The sequence below is a fragment of the Buteo buteo genome, chromosome 3 (assembly GCF_964188355.1).
Source record: "Buteo buteo chromosome 3, bButBut1.hap1.1, whole genome shotgun sequence".
In the NCBI taxonomy this organism is placed as follows: domain Eukaryota; kingdom Metazoa; phylum Chordata; class Aves; order Accipitriformes; family Accipitridae; genus Buteo; species Buteo buteo.
In genome coordinates this window covers 73,144,079-73,161,226 of record NC_134173.1, presented here as the reverse complement: position 1 = coordinate 73,161,226, position 17,148 = coordinate 73,144,079, and positions in this window count along the sequence as shown.

The window sequence follows — 17,148 nt, the reverse complement described above, 5'->3', positions numbered from 1 at the left end:
ATTGCTATTTTCAACTTTCATCTCAGTCCCTCTGCTATGTTTTCAGTTAACTTCACACCCTTTCCATTGGCATGTCTGCAATTCAGTTTACCTGACATAGTCCCAATATCTGATAATAAAAATCTTCTCGGCTCTGAGAAAAGAAAATAAATTGAGGCTTAGCCTCTCAACATTCCCAACTCTCTCCTCCTGCTCAAACACACCCACACACAGTATTTTTTCAGCCTTAGAAGGAACAGCACTACAGCCACAAGCTACTAGTTTCATGAGTTTGTGAGGTCAGTTATCTGATAAAGCCTCCACACCTCAGAACCTGTTTGATGACAAAGACTCTGAGTTGCATCCTGTAATGGAAAAGTGCTGGATTATTCTGCATCCTTGCTGTCAATGGCTTGCCGTAAAGACATTAAGAAAGGAGGAAAGGTAGCTAATTTAGGCAGTGAGGCTAAAAATACACTCTTAGAAAATGTAAGAAGCAAATTCCTGAATTGTTACATGTTCTGATAAGAAGCAGTCTGAATACAACATATTGTCACTTGTCAAGAACAGTTTTGCTTCTTCCCTTTGCTGAGTAGCCTTTGGGTTCTGCTTTTGCACTGGGTAAAATGCAACCTAGATCATGCCATCATGACTTATCATTTCCTTTCTACTGAAGAATAGAGCAGCCCCTTGCTAAGAGAAAAGTACAGCAGCTTCAGGTTTACCAGTTTTATCAGTTGTGTTCCAGGCTTGTAAAATCTCCAGCTATCAAGAACAAGGTGAATATCTGTATGGCTTTGCTCTGTACTTTGCTCTCTATCAGTGGTATTTTTTTTTTTCCCCGACAGAATCCTAATTGTTTTTGTTAAAAGGTTTGTCTTCCAAAAGCAGCAGAGATCATACCAGGTATGCTTACTGAATTTGTGCAGGGGCTGGATGAATTTCTACTCTTTATCTTGCATAAGACTTCATGCTCTAGCATTACTGGAATGTGTCCATCCTCAAGGAAAGCTCTTGGCAGAAGAGGCTTATTTAAGAATTTGAAGGATGTTGTGATCACCCTCAAGCCCTTGATATTAAAAGTCACATTTTGGCTATGCCAGGTAGAATATTCATCACTGGACTCTACTCTTCTCTGTAGTAACAACTGTTACTTGCTTAAAGTAACTCAGTCTTGTTCTAAGACTGATTTGATATTCATAACCCTCCACAGCTGGCTTCCCAGAAAAACAATTGTTTAAGTTCAGCTCATGGTGATAATTAGTCCTGATTTCTTTGTCCAAGCCTTGAATCTCCAGCCTGTCACACTTCCCCACATAGCAACAAGTGCATCAGAACACTTTGAGTCTCTTCTCTCTGGATGCATCCCTCAAAAGTCTTCAGAGACCTCCAGTACCATCTGCATGTTTTACATATAGATACCTACTCATAAAGATAATTCTCTTTCACACTTTAATTTTAATTAATAGGCTGTCACTGGGAGAATCAGTAAGATAATATGGTCTATGGCATTGGCACTAAGCAGGTTAGGGCCATAAAACTGATAGGGTACTGGGCAGTGTGATGTACAGAAGTCAAGTGTAGAGCCAGGCTGGTGCAGCCACACAGTACAGGGTTGAACACAGGTATAATAAAGGTCTTGGGAACCACATTAGTATGGCACTATGCTAAAATGCTCTGTTCATTAGGTGCAGAGACTGTCAGCATGGATCCATTGCTTTCATTTTTGGAGTTATTGTGAGCTCTGCTTGCTCAGACACCATGAGACACCCTAGAGCTCAAGCAAGAATGGCTATGGACACAACAGGAGGCTCTTTCCCAGCAGAAACCATTGGTGTTGGCACATGAGCTGGGGTAAGCAGAGGCAGGGGTAGCAATTTGTTTCTTCTTCTGTGTGTCTTGGAGGACATGCAACACCTTCCTCTACAAGGCACAGATAGCTTGGCTTCTCCATATTGAGGGTTTCTCTTCTTATAGGTGAATTCCTACTCCTAGGAGGTATGTCATGGGGGAGGCAGAGGCATACTTGTAGGGACAAAAAGAAAGTAATGGCTTCTGATGATGCTTTTGGTATCTGAAAGCTGTGGGTTCCATGGTTGTGTGGAAATAGTGATTTGATGTACTTAGCACAGGGAAGCTGTGTTGGCTCCACCTCATCAAGGATAAAACAACTTCTTTGATCCACTCAGGGTCTTGTTTTTTACTGTATTTTCCAAATCTGCCAGTGGTGAGGGGTGAAGGGGAGGGAGGTGAGGGGGAGCCTGAGAGAGCTGGCAGTAAGTAACAACATATCCAAGCTTTGACAGACTCTGGTGGCATAACTTAATTAACTAATGGCCTGTATAGAGCTGTAATGGGATTCGAATACAGAAAGCTTTTAAGCAAAACTTAAAGCCAACAGCATCAATAACAGTGAGCTGAGGGCACTTACTCCCTCTGTTTTTTCCTGTAAGACTGGTGACACAGCCCCTCACCTATTCTCTATCCCTAAAGGTGTTTCTCCATCTAGCGTCCCTGGGCAACAATTACAGCCAGCTTGGTCCCAATATCCCACTTTTGCTGCCATATGGCTCAGAGGCTTCCTCATAAACCCACAGAAGCTTTAAGCAGAGAGAAAGAAGATGGATTCTGGAAGGATGCTCCATGGAGCTGGCCTGGGCTGGAGCCACCTCTGTGAGTGTCTCCAGTCACTGGCTGCTTCTCTAACATTTGAGGGGGATTTGGTTTGTCCTGCCATCATGGAGCACGTGTAAATTTTGCTCTTCCACTTCTCCTTCAATGGTGCTCACCCCTTTGAAACTTTTGCTCTTTCAAATCTGACTATTTGCGGTGGCTTCATCAAGCTGGTATTGAAGGCAGGGTTTCAGGCTGCTGGGGCACCCCCTTGCCTATATGTATCTATCTTCGAGGGGGATTTAGTGTATGGGAACTGCCTGCTGCTCCCCAGCATAGACTGCAAACTTCCCACAGCATTATTCCAGCCTGTGGCATACACATGTGTATATATTCACATAGATGTGAAGTCTAATGATGCGTGTATTTTAGGCAATATCATGTCTAAACTAGGTAGGCTAGCAGAATCTGTCATGTCACCTTCACCACTTGCCTTCTCTGCTGAGCTTTTAATGTGAGTAATTAAACCACAGTCTTTATTTGCACCGCTATTATTAATTTGTTGGATGAAGATGTCACCTCTCTTCCAAGTACAGTATCCCTGGGGCCCTGAAGCATGCACATATGGTGACACACCGTTCTGTTCCAGCAAGGTAGGTGGTCGTGCTGTTCTTCCTCTTCTCCGTAATTTCCTCTTGCATGCATACCTCTTTTTTAAAGGAAAAAGTTACAGGTTTCTTGTCAAGTTTCCTTTTCAGCACCAGTTTTTTACATGAGGCCAAATGCAGTTCCTTCTGCGGGCTTTGTGGGAACTTGCTGGGCATCAACAACAGCAGTGGCAGAAAGTAAGCACGGACAGATGGCTCTCGGCCGAACCTCCTGCCTGTCAATGGCTGGCAACTCCTCTGATATCTCTGGTATTTCAGGGAGAACGGGAGGACCACTGCCAGCTCCTATGTTTAGTGTTGCTGGTTGCAACCTGCCAGGGACAACATATGGTCCACAGTACCTACAGAGAGAGTTGGACAGGAGATGGCTGCAGGTCCCCCACTGCGATTCAGGGCATGCCTTATTCTGCTGGCTGGCAGCAGTCGAAATGCCACACAGCAATGTGTCTTGGAGTGCTCCTAAGAGGGCATCCCATAGTCAGCCAGAAAAGCAGTGAAGACATTAGAGAATCAAAAATACTGAGGCTGTGCTCTGTCCTACTTAACACCCTTCCACCAAAGGCTTTTGGGAACCAGGCTGCACATGCTTCTAATGAAAATGTGACACTTGAGGATTATGGACTTGCTCTACCTGTAGCTGAGAAGAGGAAAACCATGATACAGCATGAACAGGGCAGTGTCATTTTCTTGCAGAATGATCTAAACTAACAGTTCATATCCTACTTTGGGATAAGTATACCTCTTGGGTGTCTGTCAGCTTTACACATAAAATCAGAAGACAAAAATCTCTTTCCCCTTAGGATGCAAGGGGACTGCTACATGGGTCCACAATGCATGCTTCCCAGCAACAGAGCAATGCTTTGGAGCTCCAGGAGGAGATCCTTACCCTGGGATATGTTAAGATACTCTCAACTGTGTTATAGCAATCCCGTTTAAGATGAGGGGAGATTTGGTCCTGTGGCTCTAACAAAATTGATATTCTAGCATCTGTCAGTGAGAGCAGAGAGTCCTGGCCTCTTCTCTGGATAGACCCCCTTGCATGGCTTGACAGATGTTCTTGGAGGTTAAACTTCTGTTCATTTGGGTGGAGGGCAAAAAAAGGAAGACTTTGTTCCTCTGTGAAAATGATATCTGCCTCTGTACTCTTCCCACAGGAAGAGGAAACCTGCCAAATTTAGGGAATTTTGATTCCAGACATGAATTCTACAGCTGATCACAAGACAGCAATAGCCGTAACACAAGCACAGGGATAGATACTGCTGCAAGGGAGTAGCAGACTCAAAGAACATCTCCGCTGAGGCTGGTTCATGTTGCACATAATCAATCAATAGCAAGAGCAGAAATGCTTCATATTGTGGGTAAGACTTCATGCCAATCAAAAGTGTGGCTGCAGCTCAGGCACGCACCTGAAACAGCTTTTAATTAAATAGCACAAAGGAGCTTAGCACAAGATGTGTCCAGAGTCCCAGGGGGACTGTGTTATGACTATGCTGTAATTACTACCTAAGTTACCTGGTTTAGAGTTTAGTCACATAGCTGTCTCCTGCCATACTCATCACCTCTGTGTGGAATGGGTATCTCCATCAGAAAGAAGTGGTGTGACATCCTGACATTCAAGTCTCTAAAACCCACCTGAAAGAGGGGAAGATACTCTCGACATTTCTCACCAGAATAAGCAGTGGTGTCAGCCTGAGAGCTTCAGTCCTGTAGTCCTGAGTCTACTTTATTCTGTGAAGTGACTCTTCACAAAATAGTTAATGCTTCTGATTTCCTTCCCAGTTTTTGTTTAGGTTAGACAGGGCACCGTGCCTTTCTGTATTGAGATGCAGAACTTAGCACAATATGGTCCAGATCTCAGGTGAGTAAAGACAGTTTTTCAGCATAAAGAGGTGATGACAGTAATTGTCTGGATCAGAGAGATGGAGACCCTTTGTGATAGTCAATAAGACTTCCACATGCCCTCTGGTTGTCATTAAGCATACAGCTTTGAAAGCAGCAAGAAATTTAGCAATTCTAGAAAACCTGAAAATCATTAAAAAGGGTTAGTTCACAGTTAATCGCAATTTCCCCATTAAAGGTGAAATGCTAATTATTTCCCCTTAATTACACTAAAATCTTCAGAGGATTCAAATATTGGCATGACCTATAGTTTACAGAGACCCAGATGACACCCACATACTGCCTAATTAGCAATGGCTTTCCACAGAAGACACCTCTTTGAAGCATTACATTTTCCACATGCTTTTTCATATTAACACTGCGAAAATAACCCTTCCTACTTGCTACAATAAGAGATGAGTCAGACACATCATCGCAGAGCACCCAAGACCTTCCCTGACTAGAATAATCCTTGTAACACTTGCTAATAAGTGAAAGTGGAGAAGGTCTGTTCTGATCTCCCTGTCAATGGGAGTTACGTCTGTGTAGGGAGGAGAGAACACAATTAAAATGAATAATTTGCATTAGATGCATATTATAATGAATACACATTAACCACCAGGGAATAATTATCTGGTTATATTAGTAACCAGGTCATGCTTCGGTCCATGGCCCTGCTGCCACAAGATATGACTTGCTTTGGTTTCCAAAGAGCAGCAATGCTTCAAAGATATCCAAGTAGAGCACACAGCTTCTGGGGAGAGCAGGGATGGCAATTAACCATTAGTGTCATCTCTATGTACATCCCTCAGCTCAACTATTATTTTCTTCTGCCTTGGTAGAAGCAGGAAATGTGGAACTTCACAGACACAGAGGTCATGCTTTAGACTGGCTACCTTGTGAAGCAGCATCTTCTTTTCCCATCTGAAGCCTACAGAGAGGAAGCAGGAGTTTCACTTTGTGTTCTTGCTGGATTTGTCAGCTCTACAAGTTGTTCTGTTTTGTCTAGGATTTAGTTGGTACAGCAATGTGAATAAATCATTCTCACGTCAGCACTGAAATGCAGACAGTCTTAAGCATGCTTAGGAAGCAGGGGGTAAACAACAGGCAAAGCTGGAAGTCAAGCCGTATGGAAACGTGCATCTTTTCTGAAAGCACTTCATTCAGGCTGATGCTCCTAGTTGCAGTTACCAGTAAAGAAAAATCTCCAGGTGTATCAGACACTGCCTAGGAAACCTAGCAGGAGAGAGAAAAACTATGAGTGAAATAAGGCTGATGTGGAAAAAGTTCGTCCTTACCTCCCCAATCTGTCTCCCCAAATCTAGTTAATGCAAGTAACAAGTAAAGCCATAAAAAGTGTCCTGTTTCAGCCACAGCGTTAAACCATGACAAGAAGGCACTTTACTTACACAGTTTTTTGCTTTGCAAAGCTGCAGTCTCTTTGACAGAGAGACTTTTTCATGTTCTTCTCCACCTGCTTAATCCTAGTGGCAGTGTGGGACATCGAATCACAGAATCATAGAATCATTTAGGTTGGAAAAGACCTTTAAGATCATCAAGTCCAACCATCAACCGTGCCCACTAAACCATGTCCTGAAGTGCCTTCTCTACGTGCTTTTTGAACACCCCCAGGGAGTGTGACACCACCACTTCCCTGGGCAGCCTGTTCCAGTGCTTGACAACCCTTTCAGGAAGGAAATTTTTCCTAATATCCAACCTAAACCTCCCCTGCCACAACTTGAGGCCATTTCCTCTCATCCTAACACTAGTTACTTGATAGAAGAGACCAGCACCCACCTCACCACAACCCCCTTTCAGGTAGTTGTAGAGAGCGATAAGGTCTCCCCTCAGCCTCCTCTTCTCCAGGCTAAACAACCCCAGTTCCCTCAGCCGTTCCTCATCAGACTTGTTCTCTAGACCCTTCACCAGCTTCGTTGCCCTTCTCTGGACACGCTCCAGCACCTCCATGTCTTTCCTGTAGTGAGGGGCCCAAAACTGAACACAGGACTCGAGGTGCGGCCTCACCAGTGCCAAGTACAGGGGGACGATCACCTCCCTGATCCTGCTGGCCACACTATTTCTGATACAGGCCAGGATGCCGTTGGCCTTCTTGGCCACCTGGGCACACTGCTGGCTCCTATTCAGCCGGCTGTCGACCAACACCCCCAGGTCCTTTTCCACCAGGCAGCTTTCCAGCCACTCTTCCCCAAGCCTGTAGCGCTGCATGGGGTTGTTGGGACCCAAGTGCAGGACCCGGCATTTGGCCTTGTTGAACCTCATACAGTTGGCCTCAGCCCATTGATCCACCTGCCCAGATCTCTCTGTAAAGCCTTCCTACCCTCGAGCAGATCAACACTCCCTCCAAACTTGGTGTCATCTGCAAAATTAATGAGGGTGCACTCGATCACCATTGATAAAGATATTAAACAGAACTGGCCCCAATACTGAGCCCTGGGGAACACCACTTGTGACTGGCCACCAACTGGATTTAACTCCATTCACCACAACCTTCTGGGCTCGTCCATTCAGCCAGTTTTTTACTCAGTGAAGAGTACACTTGTCTAAGCTATGAGCCCGCAGCTCACCTGGGTCTGGCTGAGATGGAGTTAATTCTCCCCATAGCAGCGGTTGTAGTGCTGTGCTCTGTATTGGAAGCTAGAAAGGTGTTGATAACGCACCAGTGTTTCGGCTACTGAAGAGCAGTGCTGGCACAGCATCAAGGCTGTCTCTCCAACATTTTCACCCCCCTCAATGGCAGCCTGGGGCTGGGCAAGATCTTGGGAGGGGACATAGCCAGGAGAGCTGACCTAAGCTAATCAAACAGATATTCCGTACCGTACGATGTCAGCTCAGCTATAAAAGCTAAGTAAAGGGAGATGGAAGGGAGGAGCATTTTTGTCTTCCAGAGCAACCACTACAAGTCCTGAAGCCCTGCTTCCCAGGAGATGGCTGGACATCGCCTGCTGATGGGAAGTAGAGAATAACATCATTTGTTTTCTTTTGCTTTTGCGTGCGTGACCTTTGCTTTCACTCTATTAAACTGCCCTTATCTTGACCCACGAGCCTTTTGTTATATTTTCTCTCCCCTGTCCAGCTGAGAAGGGGGAGTGATAGAGAGGCTTTGGTGGGCACCTGGCACCCAGCTAGGGTCAACCTACCACACCGAGTAACCCTTACACGTGCTGGAGCCCTGCTTTCCTGGAGATGGCTGAACACCTACCTGCTGATGGGAAGTAGTAAATGAATTCCTTGTTTTGCTTTGCTTGTGTGCGTGGCTTTTGCTTTACCTATTAAACTCTCTTTATTTCAATCCATGAGCTTTCTCACTTTTACACCTCTGATTCTCTCCCCCATCCCACTGGGCAGGGGGGTGAGTGAGCATCTGTGTGGTGCTTAGTTGCCTACTGGGATTAAACCACAACATCAGATAATCGAAATGTCTGGCCTGTGAGAATTCTGGGCAACCCACAGCCCATCACTGATTTCAGGTCACTGAAGGCTACGTTCCTGCAAGTGATATTTCACAGAATCATAGAATGGTTGAGATTGGATGGGACCTTTTGAGATCTTCTAGGCCAACTCCCCTGCTGAAGCAGGGTCAGATACAGCAGGTTGCCCAGGATGGTGTCTGGTTGGGATTTTAATATCTCCAGGGATAAAGACTCCACAACCTCTCTAGGCAACCTGTTCCAGTGTTTGACTGCCCTCACAGTGAAAAAGTTTTCAGTGTGTACTTTCTGTATTGAAATGTGCATGAGCTCCTCTGACATGAGGTTGGCGAGTACCTAGATTCTTAGGGGAAAACATAGGGGAAAAAGTGTGTAGATGAGTAAAAAGAGATTCCAGTGCTGCTGGAGGGCTGCTTATTTTAGTCCTGATCCTGTAAGTTGTTTCTTAGGTGGTAAATGGTGGTCATTTGCTTCTTTTGTATGAAACAAGAGGACCTGTGCTTACACAGAGCAAGACAATGAAACAAACTAATAAATCCATTATTAATAAACATTAAAAAAATCATATTCTTTAGAAAGAGATGATTTGATAGAAATTGAATCTTCTACCATCAAGGATGAACAACAGCACATTGGGGTTAGAGCATCCTTTACCCCAAAACAGAGTAGAAGTAAAAAAACCATACTTCATCTTATATTTGAGTAGCATTTGACACTTGCAGTTATTACAGATGTTACTTAACATGGAGGTACCATACTGGTTTTAGGCCAGTAAGTGATCATTTGCTCAGCATTGGCAGAAGCTCCCAGATAGAGGCCTAAATTCTGGACTTACTGGCAGATGTTATGGAAATCAAGCCAAGATGATCAAGCCCATGAAGCAGGAAACACAAGGATTGTCTAGGATTATGCATTAAAATGTCCTATTGGTTCTGGAGAGACTGTCCCTGTCCCAGAGACAGGAAACCTCTTGAACATTTTTGACCCAGTAGCTATGGTTTCTTTACTGGGGTAACACTTCTTCCAGCAGATTGCTCTGAACAGAGCTGGGTTCAGTAGACATGTGCCTCCTACTGAAAATTTTAGAATATTACAGTCCACTTAAGCAAATCTGCCATAGGTTAGAGTTGGTGTTGAAGATGATAAAGGATGCATTTTTTTACCTTTTTTTCCATATTTGGCAAATGGATTATTTGATGTGTTATTAGTTTTGCTCTGTAGCTTGTACAGTCTTATTTTATTGAGTAATTTACATGACATATAGTAGCCACATTCAAATAGGTAATATTTGGAGTTATTTTTCATGTTCTTCGATCTCCTCTTATATCTTCCATCAGCAGAAATGCTTACACCTCTTATATACAACATCCACTCACTCACTTTAATTCACCCCTCCCTCTAAACAAAGGGCTTAAAGAAAGGAACAGTTTTATTGAATAATTAGCATCATTAATCCTTGCTTATTGATACCTGTATTGTCACTCCAGCCCATAAAATTGCTTATATAGCAGCTTTCATGCAATGCCTCAAAAAACACTTTACAAATAATAGCTTAATGAAACACAGTAGAACAACAAATCATTACCAGAGCAAAAGGACATGTCATAAAATCTTTTTGAACAATGCAAGCGATATTAAACGATTTAAAACCAGATAGTCTGTGCTCCTTGTACTTCTCAGCAGAAGGCAATTCTGTGCATGAGGTGCATAGCAAGTAAGAGCTTTTGAGCCATGCAGGTTTCAGGCAAACTTCTGCAGGCAGATTTTCCTCTGATCCAAAAGGATGCCCATAGATTTAGAGAGGCAGACTGTGCTTCCATTTAGGATTTATTTTGCTAAGAAATTTATGATTTATTCATATTTGAATATAAACAGGACAGGAATTTAAATCATATGAGTATTCCTAGCTGAATTACTTATATCTGGCCTTTTGTTAATTCCAAGCACTCCATTTCCGAAGTGAAGGAGGCAATTTTGCACTTATGGGTATCCTGGTGGGGACAAGCTGAGAACTGTACTTTCAAGGACATCCTAACTGAATGTGTAGTGACTTTAACCTTCAAATGCATCTTTGATCTGCTAAATTTCAGGGAGTTATTCCTAAGCAATACCAGTGAGAGGAAACATAAAAACCTTGTTCTTCTAGACCTTAAGAGGCAAGATAAGAGCACTGAATGTGCCGAACGCTTTCTTTCTGTTACTTTGTGTAAAAGTAGATCAGAAGCTAATTCAATCATAGATGAGCTGTTTCTTTTGTTTTTGTTGTCCATTCAAAGGGGTAGAGGTAACCAAGATGCAATGACATTTATACCCTGGCAAAACCAAAGCTGCACCAGGATCCTTGATCCATCCTGGTGCATTAAACAATGATGCCTTGTGTCCTTTTACAGGAGGAAACATCTGAAAGTTTTTCAAATCTGAAAGATTTCTCTCCAGGAATAACTGGAAAATGCTTATGATTTACAAGATATGCTGAAAATGCTTCCCAGAGGCTGTAAACTGGTACAGCTGTGGACAACATCGACAAATAGTCCCATGAAGAATTGCAGTAATATCCCTGCGAAATATGTGGATAATGTTTTCAAGTCCCAGGTTAGACATCAGTAGCCACCGCCCAGCAATATGCCTTCAGTAAGATAAAGATAATCTATATAGCAGTACTCATCGCACAGTTGGTTACACTGAGGCAGCCCCATTGTGCTGAATGGATGAACGTCCTCTGATAGACATGAATCAACTCTTTCCTCTACTGCGTAAGGGCAAGGGAGGATTTGCACAAACTGGGGAAGGATCCAGAGTTGTTCAGAGTACAAGAAAGGTGATCAAGTGACATTACGATAAAAAAGATTGTATTACAAAAGCATGGGCGAGGCCAGGAGTAACAGCGGCAGATTTAAACGCAGCATAACCATCACTAGCAGTCGCTCATTGAGGCAATCAGCGCTGGTGCAGGCATGTTCTGTAGCGGAGATGGGGATGATGATGGGCAAGGGGGGGTTTCTGAGGCAGCGAAACCCCAGGAGCCGAGGTAAGGGACTCTGGAGCGCAGGTAGTTTTTTCATCAATCCTCCTGGTCAAAGGGGAGGGATTTGAAAAAGCCAGCCAAATCTGGTGAATCAACAAATGGTTACGGGACTGGTGCCACAGCCAGGGGTTCAGCTACTTACACCAAAAGACTTGCTTTGAGTAACCTGGTCTACTTGGGGCTGATGGAATCCATCTGTCAGGGAAGGGGAAGAGCATCTTCGGTCATCGACTTGCCAAGCTGGTGAAGAGGGCTTTAAACTGAAATTGCCAGAGGAGGGGAACCTCATTCAATCCATTCCTACCAGTTTGATGCCAGTGCCAGCAATAGATGCCCAGAGCCTGGAGAGAGATCACAGGTCAGCAGGAGAGCATCTGAAGAGCAGCACAGAGGAATTCCAGCCACTCCAGCCAGTAAGTCAGCTTCTTCGGGGCCCAACCCCAACACCTCTATGCAAATGCACGTAGGATGGGGAATAAACAAGAGGAGTTAGAGGCATGTGCTTGCAGGGCTATGATCTTATTGGCATCACAGAGATGTGGTAGGATGCCTCCTATGACTGGAGAGTTGGAATGGAAGGGTACAGGATCTTTAGGAAAGACAGGCAGGGGAGACAAGGAGGAGTGTCACCCTCTATGTCAGTGACCAGCTGGAGTGCATGGAGCTCCACCTGGGGATGGATGAGGAGCCGACCAAGAGCTTATGGGTCAGGATTAAAGGGAGGGCAGGGACAGGTGACATTATAGGGGGGGTCTGCTACAGGCCACCTGACCAGGAAGACCAAGCAGATGAGGCCCTTTATAGACAGATAGGAGCAGCCGCACGTTCACAAGCCCTGATCCTCATGGGAATTTCAACCACCCCGATATCTGTCGGGGGGACAACACAGCATAAGCAATTCAGGAGGTTCCTGGAACACGTTGATGACAACTTCCTACTCCAAGTGATAGAGGAGCCAATGAGGAGAGGTGCTATGCTGGGCTTTGTTCTTACCAACAAGGAAGGGTTGGTCGGGAATGTGAAGCTCAACGGCAGCCTTGGCTGCAGTGACCATGAAATGGTGGAGTTCAAAATCCTTAGAGCAGCAAGGAGGGCACACAGCAAACTTGCTACCCTGGACTTCAAGAAAGCAGACTTTGGCCTCTTCAGGGATCTGCTTGGTAGACCAGCATGGAATAAAGCTCTGGAGGGAAGAGGGGCCCAAGAAAACTGGTTAATATTCAAGGATCACCTCCTCCAAGCTCAGGAGCAATGCATCCCAACAAAGAGGAAGTCAGGAAAAAATTTCAGGAAGTTTGTGTGGATGAACAAGGAGCTCCTGGACAAACTCAAACACAAAAAGGAAGCCTACAGAAGGTGGAAGCAAGAACAGGTAGCCTGGGAGGAATACAGATAAATTGTCTGAGCAGCCAGGGATCAGGTTAGGAAAGCCAAAGCCCTGATAGAATTAAATCTGGCCAGGGATGTCAAGGGCAACAAGAAAAGCTTCTATAGGTACGTTGGTGATGAAAGGAAGACTAGGGAAAATGTGGGCCCTCTCCAGAAGGTAACAGGAGACCTGGTTACCCGGGATAGGGACAAGGCTGAGGTACTCAATGACTTTTTTGCCTCAGCCTTCAGCAGCAAGTGCTCCAGCCACACCACCCAAGTTGCAGAAGGCAAAGGGAGGGACTGGGAGAATGAAGAACTGCCTACTGTAGGAGAAGATCAGGTTCGAGACCATCTAAGGAATCTGAAGGTGCACAAGTCCATGGGACCTGATGAGATGCGTCCGTGGGTCCTGAGGGAACTGGCAGATAGAGTGGCTAAGCCACTATCCATCATAACTGAGTAGCCTTGGCAGTCCGGGGAAGTTCCCACTGACTGGAAAAGGGGAAACATACCCCCCATTTTTAAAAAGGGATGAAAAGGAAGACCCGAGGAACTACAGACCAGTCAGTATCACTTCTGTGCCTGTCAAGATCATGGAGTGGATCCTCCTGGAAACTATGCTAGGACACATGGAAAATAAGAAGGTGATTACAGCCAACATGGCTTCACTAAGGGCAAATCATGCCTGATAAATTTGGTGCTTTCTGCAACAGGGTTACAATATGACACAGTTTCCAGCCTGTCCACGTCTCTCTGTAAGATGGCTCTCCCTTCTGATGTGTCCTCCTCACCACCCAGTTTGGTGTCATCAGCAAATCTATTGTCCAGATCATTTACAGAGATATTGAATAGTGCAGGGCCCAGTATTTATCCCTGGGGGACTCCACTTGTGACAGGCTGCTAGTCTGAAAAAAAACATTGATGACCACCCTCTGACTGTGGCCTGTTGGCCAATTTCCTACCCATCTCTCAGACCACCCATCCAGTCTGTATCTTGCCAGTTTGTCTAGGTGGAGGCTGTGGGAAACAGTGTCAAACTCTTTGCTGAAGTGCAGGTAAACAATATCCACTGTTTTCCCCATGTTGACAGAAAATGTTCTTTTGTTGTAGCAAGTGATCAGGTTAGTCTGGCATGATTTGCCTTTGGTAAATGTGTTTGATTTTCCCAATCACCTGCTTCATTTGGCATGTAAGCCAAATGAATTTGTACTCAGCTATATGTATGTTTTAAATGTTGGTCTGCTGGCATATATCTGCATTAAACCCTGTTCTCTGAAAAGCTATGTTCCTTTTCTCTCAGAGTAGAACACCCACTACCCAGCTCACCAGAGCAGGTAGTAACACAAGATGGAGGAGAACAAGCACTCTATAACCTTGAGTGGGCCCAAGTACATTCAGCAGTGTAATATACTCTAGAGCTGGTAGTATCCTCCAGAATGAGTGCAGTGACATAACTCATATAAACAGACCTTCTACTTTTATAGTTTGCTATTATGCTCTCCACTCACACTGAGTATACTCAATAACTTTATCTACATGAATTTCAGAAATATGGCCTCATTCCAAGCATAAAAGTAAGGTAATGGAAGATAAAAAGTATTTTAACAAAGTCAAGGACAATGAACTCAAAATGTTGATACATGATGGGGAAAAAATTCTCCCAGTTTTTCTCTTTCTTATTATGGATTTGGACAACACTGTATATGTATGTCTTTCCATTTAGCACCAAATCAATTAAAACATTCTATATTCTTGTCAAGTCACTTTTAAAAGTATATGAGATTCAGCATCCAAATCAAAACAGGTCTTGAAAAAAGAAGAAAAACCTCCTTGTAATTGAAATGCGTATGGACTGATGTGAAGAGCGACACACTGGAATCACAAAGGTGTGTAGGCTCCTAAATCCTATCCAGCACTTACTTCATCTTACAACCAGGAATTGTAGGTCTTGATCCTTATCTTTTACAGGCCATGGAAAAAGGAATTAATATTGAATAAACAATCCCTTGTTTTTCTCTCTGGAGTGAAAAGGCCATTGAGTCTTCTGGCTGACAGTCAGGTGGGAATGGTCTTTCCTTTTACTTGCAGCGACTGGATGTCGCATCACTTCACGGGGATAGAGTCATTGTGAACTGCATGCACAGAACTGAGAAAATAACCTCATCTATCATGTAACAATCCCAATAATTATCTGTACACCCAAAGCACTTCCCTTCCACCCACTTCTGCAGATGTTTCTGTGCTTGAAAGTACTAGCAAATTCCTATCTTTGAACAACACGACATGACAGCTTAGAGCATTTGCCCATCAATCTTAATAGTCTCTCTGTTTTAGGGGTTAAGTCTAGCTTTTAAGGGGAAAGAGCCACAAATTATCCATATGACAACAGGAAAATTCCTTCCTGCCCACTCTACCCATTGACTTATATCTCAAAACAGGACAGGAAAATGAAAAATACCTGCGTCCTAATAGGAACTATTTAAAGCAAGTACCATGCAACTTACCCAGCTGGCATGCCCCCATTCTCCATTGCCACTGGAATGATCCATCACCTCTGACAAGCAACTGGAAATGGGCTGGGGTATTGGCATGACTGGGCTCGTATGCTGGCATCTGCCCCCAAAATATGCCATTCCCCTGCTAGAGGAAATCTGCTCGCGGCAACTTAATTCTCATTATTACCTCCTGATAGCCCCATGCTGCTGTCACAGCAGTGCTGACCTCTCTACAATCATCAGTGGTAAGTTCCTTACCTTAACTATGGCAAAAACTAAAAGTGAGACAGAGTCCTGAAATGTCGCCAAAGCTCCTACACCCAGGGAAACACTCTTTTCCTTGAGAAAGGGGTGTTTGAGCCAATAACTCAGGCTTTGCAGTTGCAGTGCTTCTTTCCTGCAAAGCCCCTGGAGTGTCTTGCCAGCTGTGAACCAAATCCTGGGATGCCCATGAAATCCTTACCAAAGCACAGGTCTCGTTGACATCAATGGCCACTTAGTCAGAGATGGCACTTCACTGGGATATGAGAGATGTACAAGTATCTTTATTCTGCTCAAATCTAGCCACCTTTGGGGTGACAAGGGGAAGAGGAATAAAAATGGTGCAGATATGAAATGGCAGAATAAAATTAAAAAAAAGAAAATATAACTGATAATTGAAGAACAAATGTCTATCTTTAAGAGAATGTTTGCTTGAAAATATCTATTTTTTGTTCTCTTTAACTAACTGTTAATTAATAAGTATAAAAAATTATTTAAGTTTCAGAGGGTTTAGGTAGGTGGTTTATGCTCTTTGTGCCCCACACATACAATCGTTATGCAAATAATTGGCAGCATACAGTTGTTTATCTTCATTAAAATCACCAGAAAATTGAACATTTCTACACAATGCTTTTCTCTAGAACTAACAGTATTTGTAATTCTCACTTTCTTCCTCCATTCACTTTCTTCCTCCATCTTATGCAATGTGGAGTGTGCTGAGGCAGTCACGTATTTTTAATATCGGTTTAGAAGTGTCCTGTAAATATTCTGCAGAACAGTGAAACCGGAATTCCATGGCCTCACATCAGATGAGATACCTTCACAGAGCCCACCCCACAGATGACCATAAAATCAATAAACCATATTGAAATTAATAAACTGTGAAGGGCAGGAGTTAGAGCCCTGGTTGTACAGCAGTAAACAGTGTCCTCTCTGGTGCATGGATTAAGAAGACTTCTTCCAACATCTACAGCCTCTCCTGAGAGGGTTTGGCTGGGCTCATTTAGCACTACCAGTGAGATCAAACAGGAGTGGATATGAGGTCTGGTCTCACCAGTAGAAGCGTCAGGGGCAGTTTTAGGTCAGCAGAATGCAACTGAACGCAGTTGTATTGCTGTAGGGAGTGTGGATATGGATATTCACGTCTCTTCTGGGAAAAAAAGACTCGGGGTGCTAAGCTATCAGTCATTGCAATGGACATGCAATGTGTCTCGGTGCTTGTTTGAACAAGGATATATGCGAAAGAGAGAGAGAGTGCTACTACAGGCAGACACCGTTGGGGTTTTTTTTAGCTCTGGCATTAATTTTTCACCCTGTGTTCCTTCTTTTCAATTTCTAGGAAGAAAAGAAACAGAGCTAACCATGCAAATGTCCTCTGCTCTGCCTCCAGCTATAAGCTTCAGAGTTAT